General features: G+C 35.3%; 1 long non-coding RNA gene across 2 annotated transcripts; it reads left to right on the plus strand.

Moving 5' to 3' along the window:
* Nucleotides 1-2,351: 2,351 nt before the first annotated feature.
* On the plus strand, nt 2,352-21,007 carry LOC127138447 (uncharacterized). Of its 2 annotated transcripts, XR_007808778.1 has the most exons (3): nt 2,437-3,291; nt 4,038-4,123; nt 20,761-21,007. It is a non-coding gene; the product is annotated as an uncharacterized LOC127138447 (long non-coding RNA). The 2 variants fall into 2 exon arrangements; XR_007808779.1 differs by lacking the exon at nt 4,038-4,123 and having other exon boundaries at nt 2,352-3,291.
* Nucleotides 21,008-23,957: the final 2,950 nt, after the last annotated feature.

Consider the following 23,957-nt stretch of genomic DNA (forward strand, 5'->3'; position numbering starts at 1 on the left):
ACATAATTCATTCCTATCATCTAACACGAATCATATCCTATTCCATTTCACAAAGTCTAACATTATCACATCTAATTCCTACGAATTTCTTCAATTATAACTCAAATCACGTTCATCCATAGGTTCATACATTTCAACATTCATCACTCTAATCAGGGACAATTCAATGGCTTATCACTACCCATTACATGTTAACCCATAATACCCATTAAACGACGATAAACCCCCCCTTACCTGAGTTAATCCGACAATTCTTCAGCTTCAAGCTCTTCCTTTCTTCAACCCTTGTTCTCTGGTTCTCTTTGCCCTTTTCCACTTTCTGTCCCTTTTTCCTTTTCACGTGAAAAATAAACCTTTTTACTAAATGGGACTTTTTCTAATTCCAACTTATATATTTTCCAATAATTATTATTCCAATAATAATAATAATAATAATAATCCAATAATTTCAATTATTTAATTAAATTAATAAATATAATATTAACTTAAATTAAATAATTATCTTATTTTTATCGGGGTGTTACACTAAGCACGAGAGGTCTTGCAAGGCAAACAAATATTATGACATGATTAGCCTACACACGAGAGGATTTACAAGGCAAGAGATTCGTCTAAGCACGAGAGGTCTTGCAAGGCGAACAAATATTATGACATGATTAGCCTACACACGAGAGAATTTTACAAGGCAAGAGATCCGTCTAAGCATGAGAGGTCTTATTAGACGAACAATGATTAAGGGGTTTGCCAAAGCACAAGAGGAATGATGGGACAAATAATGATTGACTGGAGTGGGCCAAAGCACAAGAGGACTGATAAGGCTCACAGTAAATAGGGGTTTGCCAAACCACAAGAGGACTGATAAGGCAAACAATGATTGAGTTGATTGATTATGATTCAAAGACTTGATTACAAGGGAATTGATCCAAGGGATATCTGAATGTCAAAGAAAGTATGATTAATGATCCACTGAGGAGAACCGATTGAAGTGCAATGGTGCTTCGCTATTGAAGTGTTGAATGATTGATGCTTGTTTGAGGAAGAAGACTTGTTAATTGCATGATTCAAATTTCACTAAAGTCTATGAACAAGGGAGGATTCTTTGAATAGCTATGGCATACGCTCCGTACGCAAAGTCACTCTAGACAAGAATAGGAGAAACTCCGTCTCATCATTCCTCATTACTTAAGGCTCGTAGCATGTAACTTTCGTCATGATTAACAAGTGTTGTTAGAGGCTTCTGATTGTTGATCTTGATCTTGATTGTTTGTCATATTTTAAAAGGCTTGACAATTGTTTAATACGAATTATGCTAAAGCCTATGAATGAAGGCGAATGCTTTACATAACTAAGGCCTACGCCCCGTACACAAAGTCATTCTAGACAAGGATAGGAGAAACTCCGTCTCATCATTCCTCACTGGTTAAGGCTTATAGCTTACAATTTGAATCGCACTTGTCAAGTGTTGACACCTTTATTGTGCTTAAGAATGTAGTCCACTTTGCTAGCTATGCTTGATTGATGTTGACTTGAAGTCTTGATCTTGCCTTTGAACCTTGAGGTCTTGAGCTTCAGAGATTCAGCATATCCACGATAGCTTGAGCGTAATGAATTTTCTATATCAAGTGATCAATGATCTTTTGATCACTTGAAATAGGCTTGGGGCTTACGGCACAATTACAAAGGATTTGGTTGACCAAAGTATTCTTTGGTCAAAACTAATTAATGGGATTAAAATAGTAGTTGGATTGTATACAATAATAAATACTATTAAATTAATCAACTAAAAAAAATTAGACAATTTTGATTAGAGCCCTAAACTAAGGGAACATGCATTAAAATCAAGATTTTTCTACCTAAGGGTAAAATGGTCATTATGTAAAAAAATGAAATAATTATGGGAAATAGTTGAATTGATGAAATTTCTAATTACTATCCAATTAGATCTAAAGAATTCTAATATTTTTTAAAAAAGAATTATCTAATCCTAATTTCTAAATCTATTTATGCTAATAGAAATAGAAATTCTAATTGGCTAAGAATTAAGTTTTAATTAGATTAATCAAATTTTTAAAATCTAATGATCCTAACATAACTAATCAAGACTAAAAACCTAGTTGCTAACTATACTCCTAATTGCTAATTACACATAATTGATAATTAAACCTAATTAATAAGTAAACCTAACTATTAAATAAACCTAAAAACGACAACACCAGCATGACCCAAGAAAAACAGAGTTAGGCCCATGAAAAAAAATCCGAAAACAAGGGCCCACGGGCGCTGGAAAGGGTCTTGGGGAATTCGGGCGAAAGGCCCTAGTGCACATGATCTGAACGGGTAGAAGGCCCAAGTGTTGGAAGGAAGACCGAAGGGGGTGTGAACGTGATTGGACGGGGCGATCTGTGGCAAAAACAGTTTGGGCCCTTAAGCGCAAAACCAAACCATAGGCTGAACCCGGATTCAAGCCAAAAAACACTCTCTTGCTGTAGGCATAAACGGTGCTTATCCAAAAGGCAGAAAACTTGACTGCATCAAACACAAAGCCGAGGAAAACCAGATTCCGTGTCTTCGATTACAGCATCACTGTGCTTCAACACTTTTGCTCGTGTTCGTAGGGTTCTTCGTGTTCCAATCAAGGTGCCGCGTTTGGATTCGTCATGGCTCAAGTGCGACGCCTTCGGTCTTCGATACTCATCTTGCTCGCATCAGCATCATTGTTGTAGGTGTCATCGTGATTCACACTTCAGGACTCGACACCCAGGCTCGCGCATCCAGCAGCTCGTCGTGTCAATGTCGCGATTTTATGGACTGCGCCGCCAACATCTCGCGTGAACAATTCAACGATTTCAGTCAAAGAAAATAAATATAGTTTGAAACTAAACTTACCGGATTGAAGCAACGCGGTGGTTTAATTCCAAATCTTCTTCGTTGACGCTTCGTGATTCTGCTTAGACCGTTGCTTGATCCGCCGTGCCCTTTTGGTTGGACTCGTCGCTTGATGATGAAGGACGTGGATTCGCCGTTGCGATTCGCATGGTCCGTTGTACAAGGTGAAGCATAACGTTCAGATGAATTTGATTAAGGAGTTTGATTCAGTTCAATGCTTTCTGTTTTTCTTTCACTATTTGCAGGATGCGGAAGATGGAAGAAACTACTTGCATAAACCCAAAGAGAGAGCTTGCAGAATGAAGAAAGTTGTTGCAGAATCTTGGTGGAGAATTGTTGCAGAATCCTGGAGAAGAATTGATGCAGACTCATGGAGAAGAACCCTTGCAAAGTGAGGCGAATGAGGTATATATAAGCTTCCGAAATTCTGTTAGAAATTCACATCTAGATTCAACTAAATTAAACTTTTCTTCACATATGGATTAAACTAAATTAAACTTTTCTTCTGCAAAATGAGGTATATATAAGCTTCCGAAATTCTGTTAGAAATTCACATCTAGATTCAATCGAAATTCAATTGAAATTCAGTTGTTAGTTACCAAATGTAAATGATGTTAGAGTGTCAGTTATCCCTTTCCAAACTTAGTTACTAAGTTGTGATTAAATTAGCCGTTCATGACATGTTGGTTGGATATTTTTGCTGAAAACTGAAAATGAAATTCACAATCCATTTAATCTGAAATAAACTGAAATCTGATATATTCTGTTAGACTGAAATAAATCAGTTAGAAAATCGAAATATTAATTGGAAATGTAAATTCAAATGAAATGGAAATGTGTTAGTTGAGCTTTAATTTAGTTTCAATTTGGGTTTGAATATAATTGAATATGGCTTGAATGAAAATGTAATTTAAATTAGCTTTGTCTTTTTTCATAACTGTATACAGCAGCTTGAATTCAACCATGATTAGGAGATTGAATTTTTCCACTTGTGGTCCATCTAATGCATTCCACTAAGAGCTAATTCACACTAATTTAAACCCTGAATTCGGTGAATGTGGAAGGAAGAACCGAGAGTAATTTATGGGTTCGTGGGTCGACCCACACCCTGGACACCCCTATCCTTACCCAGTATATCTATTTTCCCCCAGGTTTTATCGATGTTTTCCCTTTTCTTTGGGAATAAATAAAGTTTGATGGCGACTCTGTTGTATGTTCGAACGTGCGATGCGTTCAGGTATATTTCCGCTAGCTTCAGTCTCCCCCTATTTTTAATTTATAGCCTTAGATTTACATAACATCAATAGAAAATAATAAGGTTGATCATTATTCCATGTGGGTTTGATATCTTTTAAAACTACGTTTGATTCCATGCACTTGTGAAATAGTCCCATCAAGTTTTTGGTGTCGTTGCCGATGACTAATTTAGTCAATATCGTAACTCTGTTGTTGCACCGTATAAACTAAGGCAAAATTTAGTTATATTTCCCTACTAGTTAGTTGATTGTATTCCAAACACCCGTTCCTCAGAGGATGAGTGATCGCGACTTTATGAGTCGAATGGGGTACTAACTGCAAGTGCACAGTTCTATCGCGTAGTTTTAAAAGATATCAATCCCACAGGAACTTATGAATCGATATACCGTTTTCTAAGGTTACTTCGTAAAGCTAAGGCGGATGATATTTTGATTGTTTTGGGGGAAAAGTTAAAACTAAAATATGATCTAAACTAAATATCAATTAAGCGGATATCGGTATGTAGTTCGTCGTAATTAGGGAATCAAATCTTCGTTGGTTTCTTGGTTTTAAAATAAATCTTTTCAGTAGACACTATTGATTAAAAGCCTTTTGTCAAACTCTCGCTCTGTTGAATAGACTATGACTTTATATTAACGTAGCTGTCACTTATTAGTTAAGTCCAAAATCACTTTTTGAAAACAATAGAATCTATAGAAACTCTTTTTATTAAAATAATAACCGTTTAAACGCCCTCGTCTCAAACTCTCGCTCTGTTGACTTAGATTATATAATTAAACTCAAATGCTTAACTCTCGTCCTCACATTTAACTTTTAAAAATACTTTTTGAAAAAGATTAGAATTTAATTAACTCTAAAAATTGCTTTCGCTCTGATCTAGAATTAATGTCCAATTTACACTGTCCAGTTAAAAACTCAAACTCTCGTTCTATTGATTTTAACTTCTTTAGTCTTTTACTCTCGTACAAAAAACCTTGGTATTAAACCTGTAAATTGAGACCATAAAAAGAGTGATTTTATTTTTAAACGTAATTAAATCAACTTAGTTTTGATTCCTTCATTCCGCTTACTTTACATACCGATACCTAAATAAATTAGCCAGACATGCTAAACAGATCTAAACAATCATCGTGTTTAAATAGAAACATCTCAGGCAAACAATGTAAATAAACAATAAAGCAGGGCATATATAAATTCAAACAATAATTAAAGAACCTGAGTAATTAATAGCAGTCTTGAACACTCCACCACAGACCGGCTGGATTTGTTCTTGAATTCTTCATTAGGACAGAAAAATAAAACGAAGGAATAAAAATCTAGGATCTAACGTAAGGTTAGATTCAACAAAAGATACACAATAGTTTCCGGTGTAGAAACTATTGTGTGAAAAATTAATTAAGTGCTGAAAGATTGACTGGAAAAGAAAATAGAAATTGCAAAGAAAAGTAAAAACTGTAAAAAGGTAATGCTGTAAAGTATGCTTGCATGGCTGGAAGAGAAAAAAGCACGAAGAAGAGAGAGCTGCAAGGTTTTCTCCTTGACTCTATTTATATTATCCCAATTTGTAACGGTTTCCAAAAGTCCTTTCCGTAAAAGTGGTCTTCACGTTTCCAAGGGTCAAGCGTAACAATAGGCTTCAACGTGCCTCTGTTGCGCTTCTGAAGCCAAAAATATAGGAGAATGGTGTGACGTCCGTCACACCATGTGTTACACTCGTAACACAAGGCAGCAGGGCGTGACGCTCGTCACGGGCTCAACGCTAGTACTTTTGGGTTGTGCTTTGGTTTGGTGAAATTGCTTCTCTTCATTTCTTTTTGCACCTCCTTTTCTTCCTTTTTCACTTGTGCTTCAAATAAGCTACCTGAGACAAATAAAAGGAAAAATACCAAGTAATATCGAATAAAATGAAATAAATTGAGGTGAATAATAATATAATTTAATTAAATCGAGTCCAAAAATGTGATATTATTTCATGTTATCAAACTCCCCCATACTTAGATCTTTGTTTGTCCTCAAGCAAGATAAAGTATAGAAATCGTTTTAAAAATTTGGCCAGATGAAATATCAAAACACACATCAATTCGTACTAGGTTACAGGTAAACCTTGTTTAGAAATAACCTGAGTCTAATCTTGACATCAAGAACTACCGTTACAACATCTGATAACCTTACCTCATGCAAACCAGTTCGAGTCATGCTATTATAATCAGCCTAGTTCTTTTACTGTTATTTCACCCGTTTTCGTTCTAGCGAAATCACATTAAGCCCTTTATCGTTTTGCGCACATAGTGGAGTGACCGGTTAGTGATTATGATCCCCTTTTTAGCTTGAAGCTCTGGTACATTAGTCGGATAACTTCGTTTCTCGGTCCATTGCAAATTGCGGGGGATCGGACCGTAGTCCGCCCTACCAAGTTCAGCACCAGATACCTGCTGAACCAACTCATAATGGATCTTTCGTGTTATGCTTTTGTATGATATGCAGCCTTTAGATTAAATGATCTGGTAAGGATCACCTAACTTATTTAGTGCATTTCCTGATATATATATTTTTATTTTGGGAATCATTCACTTATATTCATCGGCCCTCCACGTAGTTTGCTATTAAGATGGTGCTGACTTCTTGTATAAACTACTCGGGGTTACTATAAAGTTAAAAGTCCAGGGACTTGTATAACAAGTACCTTTCTAATCTAACATGTTGAGGTTTGTTTAGAGCGTTGGGGCGGTAATAATTTTTGTCTTAATTTTTTTTCTCAAGTTTGATAAAATAAGCAACCTTTATATTTATTGAGTGTGTTGAATTTTTGTTATGGCTCATGAAAATTTGAGGGAATAGATAATAGAAATTTTCTCACACTAGGGACTTAATTTAGAATAAATATATATTATAATTAAATTTTTTTTTCAATAAATTCATAAGAAAAGGAAATAATAATGAAAAGGGAAAAATAACATACTTGAAAAGGGAAGATTTGAAGAACAAGGTTTTCCCCCCACACTTAAATGAAACATTGTCCCCAATGTTTCAAAGAAAACAAAAGAAATACAAAAAAGAAAAAGAAACTAAAGTCAATGCTGCCTTCCGCCGCGTGTTCTTGGACCTGGTGATCTTTGACGTACTTCCAAATCATCAAACCTGCTGAGCAACTCAACGAACCGATGATCGGTTATTGCATTCCTCGCTTCCTATTGTTGTTGCATCTGGCGCATCATCTGCATCACTTTGAGATTCTGCGCTTGCATACCATCGATAACATCCATGATGTCGTCGTTGGTTGCTGGCCTTCTTCGTCGACGACGTCGTGAGGATGGACCAGCTGCATTATCGGAAGGGTTGAGCGGGACTGATTGTTGTGCAGGAACCTGATCACCCTGCTCCATTTCGGCAAACTCGTCTGGAGGCGGGTTTGCTTGTGTAGGCTCGGTAGCTTCAGGAGCATTCAGATCATAGATGTGGTGGTTGGGATTGGTGACATCTGTTAAGGCAATGTTGGGTAGAACAACGCTTGGGACTTCCTGGTTGTTCACCATAAGGTAATACCCTCCGCCTACCCTGTTTTTGATTAGGCGGCTGGACCGACAGTAGCTTATATCCATCAATAGGGGTGGGAGACATTGTAAATTCTGAAGTCGATCCCCAAGATTTAAGCCAAGTGCTATGGTGGTGATTAATCCACCAATTACAAAAGGTTGACGGCCTCTAGCACATAGGGTGCGGATATGATGAAATAGGAAGGAGGCAGCGTTTACCTGTGTATCTGCTGCAAAGACGCAGTGGAGGAAAAATAATTCCTTGGCGTTGACTTTGCTGTTGTTCGATCGACCAAAAATAGTGTTTTGCAGGATGCGGATGAAGTACCGGATGGTTGGGTTATGTATATGTGAAGCAAGTAATACATCCCAGTTGTTGGTTTCCACACCGGAAATTTTTCTAAAGAGGTCGAAGGCGGTTATATGCCACTGGGAGTTCGGAGGTATTCTAGGGTGGACTTGACCTTCTACAGGGAATTGTAGCATGGTGCTCAATTGGATCTGGGATAGGGAGTACTCTGTGTTGAACATACGGAAGGTTACGGTACCAGTTAAGTACTCGTCTTCACCGGTGGGAGTGTTGTACGAATAGGAACTTAAAAATTCTAAGGTTAGGGATGGGTAGGTAGGTTGATTATGAGCGCATAGAAAGGTTAAATCAGCAAGGCGGAGCATCCATTCTATACCTTGAAGTAATCCTAATTCTTGTAAACAATGTAAATCAGGATACCTGGTGGATTGGACGCCTCGCTGTTTGAAACGCTCAAACTGCTCCCTTGGATAATTTTCATCTTCGGATCGGAAGATGATATTTCCGAAATCTTGGTTTCCCGCCATACCGATAAGTGGTTTGAAAGAGGTAATAAGGAGAGAAGGGAAATGAAATTGATTTTATAGAATGGTTTGTGGTGTATGAAGAAAGGTATGGTGGGTATTTATTGGAAAAATTTTGGGAGTTGGAAAGGGAGTGGTTGAAAAGTAAATAAACATGGGTAAATGTGAATAAATGGGGAAGGTAAAAAGGTGGGATGGTGTCACTCCACTATCTTCTAATTCGATTATTTCCTAATAATTGCTGTACTTCACAAGTTACGTGAATTTGTTTGCCAACCGTATCTCGACCTTGAACTATCAGAGCGTTGTAAATATAAGGCATCTTCCCTAGTGGAAAAACTACATCGAGTACCAGACCGATTATTTGCGTGATACGCCCCAGATTTTTGTTTTCAAGTACAGAAACCTCAGTATCAGAAGGGGGAGGAGTTATTGTCATATTGCAAAATATCGGTTTTTTTTTTTTTGAAAAAAAAATGTTCGATAACAAAGCAAGTGGTTAATGATATTGAATAATAAATGTAAGTTAATAATCTATTTTCTTGGTACCATCCAATCAATTCAATTGTTTTAAAATTTCAATGATTGAATTTTCAAGTTCAACCCAGTCATCTAGATTATAGACAATACTATATTATCTATGGAATTAGAACCTGAACTTTGTTTATGATTCCGTTTTTCTATCTCATTGGTCCTTCTTTTTTATTTCCTCAGCATAGGATTTATACTTAGCATATCATTTTTACCAATTTTTCTTTTTATTGGGAAAATTCTGCCGATTTTTACATCTAGGATTTACATATACAACAGAGATCACTGTCGGCCTCTAGCACATAGGGTGCGGATATGATGAAATAGGAAGGAGGCAGCGTTTACCTGTGTATCTACTACAAAGACGCAGTGGAGGAAAAATAATTCCTTGGCGTTGACTTTGCTGTTGTTCGGTCGACCAAAAATAGTGTTTTGCAGGATGCGGATGAAGTACCGGATGGTTGGGTTATGTATATGTGAAGCAAGTAATACATCCCAGTTGTTGGTTTCCACACCGGAAATTTTTCTAAAGAGGTCGAAGGCGGTTATATGCCACTGGGAGTTCGGAGGTATTCTAGGGTGGACTTGACCTTCTACAGGGAATTGTAGCATGGTGCTCAATTGGATCTGGGATATGAAGTACTCTGTGTTGAACATACGGAAGGTTGCGATACCGGTTAAGTACTCGTCTTCACCGGTGGGAGTGTTGTACGAATAGGAACTTAAAAATTCTAAGGTTAGGGATGGGTAGGTAGGTTGATTACGAGTGCATAGAAAGGTTAAATCAGCAAGGCGGAGCATCCATTCTATACCTTGAAGTAATCCTAATTCTTGTAAACAATGTAAATCAGGATACCTGGTGGATTTGATGTCTCACTGTTTGAAACGCTCAAACTGCTCCCTTTGATAATTTTCATCTTCGGATCGGAAGATGATATTTCCGAAATCTTGGTTTCCCGCCATACCGATAAGTGGTTTGAAAGAGGTAATAAGGAGAGAAGGGAAATGAAATTGATTTTATAGAATGGTTTGTGGTGTATGAAGAAAGGTATGGTGGGTATTTATAGGAAAAAATTTGGGAGTTGGAAAGGGAGTGGTTGAAAAGTAAATAAATGTGGGTAAATGTGAATAAATGGGGAAGGTAAAAAGGTGGGATGGTGTAACGGTCGTGTCCCAACGGTTAGTAACGTTCACATAGTCAGAAGGTGTCACGCTCGTGACAGGGACGTTACGGGCGTCACAGGCACTTGGTGTGACGACCGTAATGGATTGTGTGACGCTCGTCACACAGTCATTCTTGTAACGTACTTTGTTTTTATCATTATACTTTATTGTTGTTATTTTGTTATGCATATGTTTATTTTATTTTGCTATTGTGATACTTTTAAATTGCCTTGCATGCTATTCTACTTTCCTAATATATATATATATATATATATATATATATATATATATATATATATATATATCTTTAATAAGTCATGTAGGTAGCAACAGTAGAGAGCATTATTGATAGATATTTGCATAAGTTATAATAAAGTAAAATAAATCAAAAGCTTCATAAAATAATCATAATGTAACATTGGAAGACAAAAGCAAACATGCGAAAGAAAAACAAATACTAAAATAATTTGAAACAAAATTAATGAATAACCTAAACTAAAACTAAGTAACTAAGAAAAACAACTTCTATCCATCTGCATAATCTCTGGCCGGAGGAGCAAAGGAGTTAACACGGTTTAGCAACTCGTGGAACTGATTTGTCATACTGTTCATGTATCCCAGAAATTCTTGTCCCAAGTTAGCTAACTCTTCTCTGAGGCCGTCCTGTTCTGACATCAAAGCCTGAATGATGGTGTTATAATTAGCTCCGGGCACATGATGTCTAAGATCGGGTATTGCCGATTCTTCGGTCGGGACAGGTTGAGGAGGAGGATCAATATCATAATAGCCAGATGGTGTCTGAGGGTCAGATTCAGCATAAGGGATCTGGTCGTCACAAATCTCATAGTCCTGGATGGATTCAGTAGATCTAGCAGGAGAGGGTGTTGCGTTCAGATTGTAGAGCTAGTTATTGCGGTTATGAACACTAGTCCTTGGACTAGGCAAGGTGAATAGGCAAAGAACTTGATTGTTAATTATAAGCTCAAACTCTTCAGACCCTAGGTTTGCTATAAACATAGTGTTGAAGAGGAAGGGTATACTCATAGTCGCAATGCCACAGAAAGGGCTTAAGTCAAGCATAGGTTGACGTAATCCGATAGCATTACCAATCATGGTTATCAAGCCGCCTATTTGAATTGGTGCTCGTTCATCTTGGATAAGGCGGTCAAAATTTGCCAACATAAAAGTGGCACCGTTTACTGGACGGTTCTGGGAAGCACAAAATATGATGAAGAGTTCATCACGTGAAACTAAGGTACTGTTTGACTTCTTCCCAAATAAGGTGTGGGTCAGGATCTTATGGAAATAACGAAAGGCCGGGTTATGTATGTTTCCAGAAAGAAACTCATGTTCCTCGGGATCGTCATTTCCAGTCAAGCTTCCCCAGAAGTGTTCAAGTTCTCTGTATTCAAAAAGTTCTTCTTGGCTCACTGTGAATGTATCAAGGGAGGTAGGGAAACCTAAAAGGTTGGTAAAGTCTTGAATATTAAATTGATACTCCATGTTGAACATTCTGAACTGAATGAAACCTCTGCTTATTCCTTTCCCATGGCTGGGTAGATAGATCAGAGAACTAAGGAATTCTAGAGTCAGTCTCCGATAAGTGACGAATTGTCTACGGATAGGAGTGGTTTCCCACCCTATTTGCCAAATGCCGAAAGAATAGAAGAAGAAAAATTAAAATAGATTAAGAATGAATACTAAATAAAATTTAAAAGAATAATTAAGTAAGAAATGAAAATATAAATATTTGTGGGTTGTCTCCCACTAAGCGCTTTGTTTAATGTCGCAAGCTCGACAATAAACTATCAAATATAATCTATAAAATTTGGGGGCACTACGTCTAAGTGCAGGACTTGTGAATCTTCAATGTTCTCTGTATGATGATAATGTTTTAGACGCTGCCCGTTTACGATAAACGGTTCAATGGATTTTCCTTTAATTTCCACCGCTCCACTGGGAAAAACATTAGTAATTTGAAAAGGGCCTGACCATCTAGATCGTAGTTTTCCCGGGAATAATTTTAGCCTAGAGTTGAATAACAGGACTGTATCGCCTTGTTCGAAGATTTTCCTTGATATGCGCTTGTCATGCCATTGTTTTGTTCTTTCTTTGTAGATTCTGGCATTTTCGTAAGCGTCTCGTCTGGGTTCCTCTAATTCGTTTATATCAAGGATTCGCTTTTCACCGGCGGCCTTATAGTTTAAATTTAGATTTTTAATAGCCCAATAGGCCTTATGTTCCAATTCTACCGGGAGGTGGCAGGATTTTCCATAAATAAGATTAAATGGGGTTGTCCCTATGGGAGTTTTGTAAGCAGTTCGATACCCCCATAAAGCTTCTGGTAATTTCAATGACCAATCTTTCCTTGAGGTGGTGACTGTTTTTTCCAATATTTGCTAAGTCAAATAGGGTGGGAAACCACTCCTATCCGTAGACAATTCGTCACTTATCGGAGACTGACTCTAGAATTCCTTAGTTCTCTGATCTATCTACCCAGCCATGGGAAAGGAATAAGCAGAGGTTTCATTCAGTTCAGAATGTTCAATATGGAGTATCAATTTAATATTCAAGACTTTACCAACCTTTTAGGTTTCCCTACCTCCCTTGATACATTCACAGTGAGCCAAGAAGAACTTTTTGAATACAGAGAACTTGAACACTTCTGGGGAAGCTTGACTGGAAATGAGGATCCCGAGGAACATGAGTTTCTTTCTGGAAACATACATAACCCGGCCTTTCGTTATTTCCATAAGATCCTGACCCACACCTTATTTGGGAAGAAGTCAAACAGTACCTTAGTTTCACGTGATGAACTCTTCATCATATTTTGTGCTTCCCAGAACCGTTCAGTAAACGGTGCCACTTTTATGTTGGCAAATTTTGACCGCCTTATCCAAGATGAACGAGCACCAATTCAAATAGGCGGCTTGATAACCATGATTGGTAATGCTATCGGATTACGTCAACCTATGCTTGACTTAAGCCCTTTCTGTGGCATTGCGACTATGAGTATACCCTTCCTCTTCAACACTATGTTTATAGCAAACCTAGGGTCTGAAGAGTTTGAGCTTATAATTAACAACCAAGTTCTTTGCCTATTCACCTTGCCTAGTCCAAGAACTAGTGTTCATAACCGCAATAACTGGCTCTACAATCTGAACGCAACACCCTCTCCTGCTAGATCTACTGAATCCATCCAGGACTATGAGATTTGTGACGACCAGATCCCTTATGCTGAATCTGACCCTCAGACACCATCTGGCTATTATGATATTGATCCTCATCCTCAACCTGTCCCGACCGAAGAATCGGCAATACCCGATCTTAGACATCATGTGCCCGGAGCTAATTATAACACCACCATTCAGGCTTTGATGTCAGAACAGGACGGCCTCAGAGAAGAGTTAGCTAACTTGGGACAAGAATTTCTGGGATACATGAACAGTATGACAAATCAGTTCCACGAGTTGCTAAACCGTGTTAACTCCTTTGCTCCTCCTGCCAGAGATTATGCAGATGGATAGAAGTTGTTTTTCTTAGTTACTTAGTTTTAGTTTAGGTTATTCATTAATTTTGTTTCAAATTATTTTAGTATTTGTTTTTCTTTCGCATGTTTGCTTTTGTCTTCCAATGTTACATTATGATTATTTTATGAAGCTATTGATTTATTTTACTTTATTATAACTTATGCAAATATCTATCAATAATGCTCTCTACTGTTGCTACCTACATGACTTATTAAAGATATATATATATATATATATATATATATATATATATATATATATATATATATATATATATATATATATATATATATATATATATTAGGAAAGTAGAATAGCATGCAAGGCAATTTAAAAGTATCACAATAGCAAAATAAAATAAACATATGCATAACAAAATAACAACAATAAAGTATAATGATAAAAACAAAGTACGTTACAAGAATGACTGTGTGACGAGCGTCACACAATCCATTACGGTCGTCACACCAAGTGCCTGTGACGCTCGTAACATCCCTGTCACGAACGTGACACCTTCTGACTATGTGAACGTTACTAACCGTTGGGACACGACCGTTACACCATCCCACCTTTTTACCTTCCCCATTTATTTACTTTTCAACCACTCCCTTTCCAACTCCCAAATTTTTTCCTATAAATACCCACCATACCTTTCTTCATACACCACAAACCATTCTATAAAATCAATTTCATTTCCCTTCTCTCCTTATTACCTCTTTCAAACCACTTATCGGTATCGCGGGAAACCAAGATTTCGGAAATATCATCTTCCGATCCGAAGATGAAAGTTATCAAAGGGAGCAGTTTGAGCGTTTCAAACAGCGAGGCGTCCAATCCACCAGGTATCCTGATTTACATTGTTTACAAGAATTAGGATTACTTCAAGATATAGAATGGATGCTCCGCCTTGCTGATTTAACCTTTCTATGCACTCGTAATCAACCTACCTACCCATCCCTAACCTTAGAATTTTTAAGTTCCTATTCGTACAACACTCCCACCGGTGAAGACGAGTACTTAACCGGTACCGCAACCTTCCGTATGTTCAACACAGAGTACTCCCTATCCCAGATCCAAATGAGCACCATGCTACAATTCCCTGTAGAAGGTCAAGTCCACCCTAGAATACCTCCGAACTCCCAGTGGCATATAACCGCCTTCGACCTCTTTAGAAAAATTTCCGGTGTGGAAACCAACAACTGGGATGTATTACTTGCTTCACATATACATAACCCAACCATCCGGTACTTCATCCGCATCCTGCAAAACACTATTTTTGGTCGACCGAACAACAGCAAAGTCAACGCCAAGGAATTATTTTTCCTCCACTGCGTCTTTGCAGTAGATACACAGGTAAACGCTGCCTCCTTCCTATTTCATCATATCCGCACCCTATGTGCTAGAGACCGACAGTGATCTATGTTGTATATGTAAATCCTAGATGTAAAAATCGGCAGAATTTTCCCAATAAAAAGAAAAATTGATAAAAATGATATGCTAAGTATAAATCCTATGCTGAGGAAATAAAAAAGAAGGACCAATGAGATAGAAAAACGGAATCATAAACAAAGTTCAGGTTCTAATTCCATAGATAATATAGTATTGTCTATAATCTAGATGACTGGGTTGACCTTGAAAATTCAATCATTGAAATTTTAAAACAATTGAATTGATTGGATGGTACCAAGAAAATAGATTATTAACTTACATTTATTATTCAATATCATTAACCACTTGCTTTGTTATCGAACATTTTTTTTTCAAAAAAAAAAAAACCGATATTTTGCAATATGACAATAACATCTCCCCCTTTTGATACTGAGGTTTCTGTACTTGAAAACAAAAATCTGGGGCGTATCACGCAAATAATCGGTCCGGTACTCGATGTAGTTTTTCCACCAGGGAAGATGACTTATATTTACAACGCTCTGATAGTTCAAGGTCGAGATACGGTTGGCAAACAAATTCACGTAACTTGTGAAGTACAACAATTATTAGGAAATAATCGAATTAGAAGATAGTGGAGTGACACCATCCCACCTTTTTACCTTCCCCATTTATTCACATTTACCCACATTTATTTACTTTTCAACCACTCCTTTTCCAACTCCCAAAATTTTTCCTATAAATACCCACCATACCTTTCTTCATACACCACAAACCATTCTATAAAATCAATTTCATTTCCCTTCTCTCCTTATTACCTCTTTCAAACCACTTATCGGTATGGCGGGAAACCAAGATTTCGGAAATATCATCTTCCGATCCGAAGATGAAAATTATCAAAGGGAGCAATTTGAGCGTTTCAAACAGCGAGGCGTCCAATTCACCAGGTATCCTGATTTACATTGTTTACAAGAATTAGGATTACTTCAAGGTATAGAATGGATGCTCCGCCTTGCTGATTTAACCTTTCTATGCACTCATAATCAACCTACCTACCCATCCCTAACCTTAGAATTTTTAAGTTCCTATTCGTACAACACTCCCACCGGTGAAGACGAGTACTTAACCGGTACCGCAACCTTCCGTATGTTCAACACAGAGTACTCCCTATCCCAGATCCAATTGAGCACCATGCTACAATTCCCTGTAGAAGGTCAAGTCCACCCTAGAATACCTCCGAACTCCCAGTGGCATATAACCGCCTTCGACCTCTTTAGAAAAAATTTCGGTGTGGAAACCAACAACTGGGATGTATTACTTGCTTCACATATACATAACCCAACCATCCGGTACTTCATCCGCATCCTGCAAAACACTATTTTTGGTCGACCGAACAACAACAAAGTCAACGCCAAGGAATTATTTTTCCTCCACTGCGTCTTTCCAGCAGATACACATGTAAACGCTGCCTCCTTCCTATTTCATCATATCCGCACCCTATGTGCTAGAGGCCGTCAACCTTTTGTAATTGGTGGATTAATCACCACCATAGCACTTGGCTTAAATCTTGAGGATCGACTTCAGAATTTACAATCTCTCCTACCCCTATTGATGGATATAAGCTACTGTCGGTCCAGCCGCCTAGTCAAAAACAGGGTAGGCGGAGGGTATTACCTTATGGTGAACAACCAGGAAGTCCCAAGCGTTGTTCTACCCAACATTGCCTTAACAGATGTCACCAATCCCAACCACCACATCTATGATCTGAATGCTCCCGAAGCTATTGTACCTACACAAGCAAACCCGCCTCCAGACGAGTTTGCCGAAATGGAGCAGGGTGATCAGGTTCCTGCACAACAATCAGTCCCGCTCAACCCTTCCGATAATGCAGCTGGTCCATCCTCACGATGTCGTCGACGAAGAAGGCCAGCAACCAACGACGACATCATGGATGCTATCGATGGTATGCAAGCGCAGAATCTCGAAGTGATGCAGATGATGCGCCAGATGCAACAACAACAGGAAGCGAGGAATGCAATAACCGATCAACGGTTCGTTGAGTTGCTCAGCAGGTTTGATGATTTGGAAGTACGTCAAAGATCACCAGGTCCAAGAACACGCGGCGGAAGGCAGCATTGACTTTAGTTTCTTTTTCTTTTTTGTATTTCTTTTGTTTTCTTTGAAACATTGGGGACAATGTTTCATTTAAGTGTGGGAGGGAAAACCTTGTTCTTCAAATCTTCCCTTTTCAAGTATGTTATTTTTCCCTTTTCATTATTATTTCCTTTTCTTATGAATTTATTGAAAAAAAAATTAATTATAATATATATTTATTCTAAATTAAGTCCCTAGTGTGAGAAAATTTCTATTATCTATTCCCTCAAATTTTCATGAGCCATAACAAAAATTCAACACACTCAATAAATATAAAGGTTGCTTATTTTATCAAACTTGAGAAAAAAATTAAGACAAAAATTATTACCGCCCCAACGCTCTAAACAAACCTTAACATGTTAGATCAGAAAGGTACCTGTTATACAAGTCCCTGGACTTTTAACTTTATAGTAACCCCGAGTAGTTTATACAAGAAGTCAACACCATATTAATAGCAAACTACGTGGAGGACCGATGAATATAAGTGAATGATTCCCAAAATAAAAATATATATATCAGGAAATGCACTAAATAAGTTAGGTGATCCTTACCAGATCATTTAATCTAAAGGCTGCATATCATACAAAAGCATAACACGAAAGATCCATTATGAGTTGGTTCAGCAGGTATCTGGTGCTGAACTTGGTAGGGCGGACTACAGTGTTATCCGACTAATGTACCAGAGCTTCAAGCTAAAAAGGGGATCAGAATCACTAACCGGTCACTCCACTATGTGCGCAAAACGATAAAGGGCTTAATGTGATTTCGCTAGAACGAAAACGGGTGAAATAAGAGTAAAAGAACTAGGCTGGTTATAATAGCATGACTCGAACTGGTTTGCATGAGGTAAGGTTATCAGATGTTGTAACGGTAGTTCTTGATGTCAAGATTAGACTCAGGTTATTTCTAAACAAGGTTTACCTGCAACCTAATACGAATTGATGTGTGTTTTGAAATTTCATCTGGCCAAATTTTTAAAACGACTTCTATACTTTATCTTGCTTGAGGACAAGCAAAGATCTAAGTATGGGGGAGTTTGATAACATGGAATAATATCATATTTTTGGACTCGATTTAATTAAATTATATTATTATTCACCTCAATTTATTTCATTTTGCAAATAAATGTGTCAGTCAAACTCCCCATCAAGTCAGCGTCAATCTTCTTCCCTCCTTAACATTTTTTAAAGTTTTGAATTTCATGTTGCGATGTAATTCTCATGTCACAACTTAAATTTTGAAAATTTCAAATCTCCCACCATTTGCTAATCTGTGCACGCCCGACTTTTTTTATTTTACTTTTAAAGTTGCGACGTGATTACCGCGTCACGACATTATGTTTAAATTTTTTTCTGACTTTCCCATGTGCAGGCAGTAGTGTCAATTTTTTAATAATAAAAACATGTAGCGACGTGATAATCACTTCGTAACTCCCTTTTTTTGCCCTGTGATTTTCACGTCACTATATCACGTGGTTGGAGACAGTTTTTCTTGTAATGTATTTCGATCTTATACCTAATGCAACATGAGTAATGGTATTACAAAATAGATGTTCAATATTATAGTAGAAAAACAATGTATGATACCACAAGTAATCATACCTAAAGATTTTCGCCTATGTGGAATGTCCAGCTTCCCAAAAGAATGGAGCTTTGTCACCGCGAGTAACCTTCGGACATAAATGACAAGCCTGGTAGTACCATCCATATTGAGATGCAATAAGTATTTTGGTTGTAGCAACAATAGCACAAAATGTTATATGCGTTAACAGGAAACCACAAAACTAATTAAACAGTAAAAAATAAAATGATGTATAGTACAAAATTCAAAGTATTGTGTCAAGGAGGATTCAAACATACATCACGAAGTTTTTTAATCTCAATGAAAGGCAGAACAATAGTCTTAGAAAGTAACTTTTGAGAAGGAGTTTGTTGAGTATTTTTCAGAGTTTTGTGAGTATAGTTGAGAATGAGAGCTTAGTTGACTAGAAACGTTAACTAAAGAGTCCTTAGGGATGCTGAATGAAATTTAAAAAAAAAACAACTTTAGTCTATGGTAAAAAATAGTTGTATGCAGGAATAAGACAAAACAATTTCATACAAAAACCTGTCAATAAACTGTTTGATAGAAGGCAAATCAGCGTTGTTGTATAACTTGGTTACGTTGTATGTGTTTGTAACTGACAGTGGATACTTTCCTACATTATAAACTCCATAGATCAATTTGAATATATATTAGTTTGGCACCAGTTGAGGACAAATATTAGATGTATTGACTCGATCCTGGTTTTACTTTATGAATTGGGATGCATATGCCTCCCAAAGAATATAGTTGATGATGTTGTTGCTGCAAAAAGTGTAAGAATGTATATTAGGTTGTTACAAAATAGGAAGAAAAAAAGGTGGCAGATGAGTGTCTTATGGGAAACAATATACACACTTGTGGTCCCTCGTGATAAAATTTACTTGTTGTTTTTTCCCTCCCGACTGTGCTTGTGTGAAACCAATACTATCTACCATTCCTATAATATATGGAAGAAAAAATAGGTATTTAAAAGTAGAATATAACAACCACAAATGGGAAATAAAAAGACCCTAGGATACATCAAGAAACATCATAAATCACCTATGAGTACATCTTTCTGAAGTCTGTCGGTCATGATATCAGCAAAACTGTTAAAGTTAAGTGTTTTAGGTGGTATGACATGTTTATTAACATCATTAACGTATGTCCCTCGTGTAAACTTCACCATATACTTGTGGCTCGAAGGTTTAAAGACCAAATCATTTTCCTGAACGTTAAAGTTCGAAACGATGTAAGTGTGGTCCACAATTAACTTGTCTTTGAATGTGGCCATATATGTTGCCGGAACAACAACGTGTATATTAGCCCTCTGCCAAATAAGGAAAAGAAATACGCGATTCAAACACCATATTGCATACAGAAAATGATGTGTACAAATAAATAAAAAATATAACAAAAAAACACAATCGTAATACAAATGCAGTAAAATGAGAGCATCAACAATGTCCAAAAGAGATATAAAAGTCATGCAAAAGTTATATTTTTACTAAGCATGGATATTTACATCTTTGTCTATGAAGATCATTTCAAAGTGTTCCTTGTTATTGGAAAGAACCAACCATTTATGGTCCACCCTTACCGCAACCTTCCACGGCTCTTTGATGTCGTTTAGATCGCAAATTTTCTCGATCTGTCTGGCCATTTGAGGTCGGAAGAACAAAGTGATATGGAGGAAGAACAATGTGGTATGCTTGAAGAACAAAAGAAAAATGAAAAGAAACTTTATTGTGTTGAATAGATATGTAATATCAAAAGCAATAGATAAGTGTTGATTTTGTATGTTTGATAAGACAAATGCTTTTTGAAATAATAGTATAATGTGGAAAGTGAAAAAACCAACAAAATATTTAATGCAAAAGCAACACAAAAAAATTGAATATTTAATGAAAAAATTGGAACAGTTTGTTTTGTTGCGTGGCAGATGAAAAAAAGGAAAGGAAGATGGTTAATGCAGCCAAGTGGAAGCTTGTAGGAGCAGAAGGATAATTAAGGAATTTCCAAAATAATAAATTTTCTTATATGATAGATGAGAACTTCTAACGGTGCACAAAAGTTATATATAGGAAAAAATAATGCAGAAGCGGGAAGAGTATGATTTAGGGGGAGAACGACGCGTTGGTCAGATGAGGTAAAGAATTTAAAATATTACTACTTTCATCGATTCATTTTTAATTCAGTACAATTATTTATTTTATAAATCTTTTTTCTTTAAAGGGTAGGCGCCATCTAGGGTGGCGCCCATGTGTTTTTAGGGCAAAAAACTGTCCATTTTTGTAAAAAATTTTAAATTATGGTCATTTTTGAATTTTTAAAAAAAAAATATAATTATTTAAAAAAAATCTTCCCGTCAATAATATGACTTTTGGAATAAAATAAAAATTAATTCATATTTTCAATTTTATTGAATATTATTACAAATATATTTTTATTAAAAAAATTAATTCATATTTTGAACAAATTCTTTTCAATTTTATTGAATATTATTAAAAATATATATTTTTTGTATTCACTGTCATATGAAATTAACTATTTTATAGTCTAATTTATTAAAATGATTAAGGCCAGTTTGTTTTAGTTTTAAAAAAATGGATTTTTTCTTTGTATTTTTGAAAATGGATTCTATAAAAATATTTTTCAAAATATTACAAAGTTTTTTTAAATTTAGTTTTTATAAATTAAAAGATTGAATTGTTCATTCTATAACATAAATATACATTATTGAAGATCAAAACATAGTCAAAATCACAATTTTTTCAAAAAGTTGTATCTTAAAAATGATTTTTATGAAAAGCTATTTGAAATAGCTTCAAAATTAAGTGATTTTTTAAAAATTTGATATTCAAAAAAAGTTTCGATAGAATGATGAAATATCTAAAATAACATTTTAAAAATAACTATTCAAACCAAATTTTCATTTGAAACTTTTATGAAAAGTTTCTTTGTAATTTTTTTTACACTAAAATATGCAACACTATAAAAATCATTTTTAAAAAAAACCAAAACAAACGGGCCCTAATTTTATATATTTTACGGACAGTTTATTATTTTATATTCCAAAATCATTGTTTTGTTAGGACATGTATATTAGAGATTTGTGTTGTCTAATGGATTAATATTATCATTTATATAACTTAGATAAAATTAAAAAATAAAGAATAAAATTAATTTAATATATTATATTTACATTTCAAAAAAATATTATTTAGTATAAGAGACAAATAGAAAAAAAAAATGATTTTTTTAATATTCGTGACTTTTGGTTAGGTATCATCAGGGCCAGCCCAAAAGGCTCTAATTTAAAATGGTCAAAATTAAAAAAAAATAATAATAATAATAATTAAAAATAACACATAAAAAATATATAATATATTTATAAAAATAAGATTTAATTAAAGATTATTTTAACTTTAATCAATCTCATTTTTTAATGTATTTGATTTTTATTATAGTATTTTTTAATTTCTTTTTTAATATTTTTTATAATTATTAATATTAATTTAAAAACTAGAATTTTTAAAATTTTAGAGCTCTCCAAAATTTGGGACTTTGTGTTGTAGAGTCTGTTGTTCCTACACATGGCCGAGCCTGGGTATCATCATCCTTAAATAAAATATATTTAAAAAATATATTTATTTTAAAATTAAGTATTATTAAGAAATGATATTGTATTTGATTATTGAATATAGATACATATTTGAACAAAAAGAATGTCACCTCAATCAAAAAGTATGGTTGTGGTTTAAGATGTTAACGACGAATTATAGTGTGCAAGAGAGGTGGTATTAAATATAGTGTTGTAAAGAAGATGTGTTCATCTTTCTTAATTTATTTTTGATATAGACAAAAGTTTATCATTGAAGAAAGATTAAAGAAGAAAAGATTGAATTAAATTGTCGAGATTGCATAAGCTTTCTAAAAAAGATTGGCTGGTTAGTCAATATACTTTAAATTGCAATTCCTATATTTATATAATCTTTAGATGTTCAAGAAACTTCATCTCATATTCTCTAAAGATTTTTCAACCATTTATATTGCATTCTTCTTCAAAAGTAAAAATTCAATATTTTCAATAGTGTATAATAGGACAACCGATTGCATTTTGCTTTTGTTTCAATTTTTTGAAGTTTTTCAATAGTGTAATCAATCGACATATTTGTGCAACCGGTTACATCTGTGATTTTTCTCAAATTTTTAACGTTAGACACACTGTAACCGATTTACATAATTGTGCAACCAATTACACCGGTAGATTTTTGGAATTTTTTTGAAACTTTTTCATATCTCTTCATTGCATTGACTCATCGTACCTTTTTCAAATCATTGTCAAATGAACATTTCTTTAAACATTACCATTATTTATAGAGGTATCATATACACTATAAATATCATAATTTTCATGAATCAAATGACCTCTTTCACTCAATTTTAAACAATCAAATCAAATATGTTTAAAGAGTTTTTCTCTATCATACCTTGAAAAAGTTTCTGAATTAATTATCATATCATTGCAAAAAATTTATGAGCATTTTAAGGTTATTATATTTGAATTGTACATTGAAAGAGAACATAAATTTTCTGTATTGGAATTGATTCAAGAACAACTTTATGTTCATATTTGTTCAAGACTTGTGTTTAATCATCAAGGGTGTGGTGACTCCTTTGTAATAGAAAGTGGTGTAATTTTTAAGTGTTGTAAATACAAAGTGGTGTGATTTCTAATTTATGTGATAATCATCATAGTGTTGGTGATTATTGAAAAAGATTCTTTGAATCAGGATGATTCAAAGTCCATCATAGTTGTTGGTGTTTGGAAATCAAGGAAGTTGTGTGCTAATTTGTTTTTGTTAGAAGATTGTGCGAGAAGTATTAGTGGTATGCTTGTATAAAGATCTAACAATAGTGAAAGCATCTCACGAAGTGTGACGGGATTGAAGTACTCTTATTTGAAAAGATAAACCAGGATATTTAGTTGTGTTATATATTTTTCTGCATTTAAATTGTGTACTTTACTTCATAAATTCATCAACATATTTCTGGAAAAATAAGAACATTAAAGGTGGAGAAGAAGGTCGTTAGTTTGGGACAAAAAGCAAGTGGA

This window comes from Lathyrus oleraceus, chromosome 4, assembly GCF_024323335.1.
Source record: "Lathyrus oleraceus cultivar Zhongwan6 chromosome 4, CAAS_Psat_ZW6_1.0, whole genome shotgun sequence".
In the NCBI taxonomy this organism is placed as follows: Eukaryota; Viridiplantae; Streptophyta; class Magnoliopsida; order Fabales; family Fabaceae; genus Lathyrus; species Lathyrus oleraceus.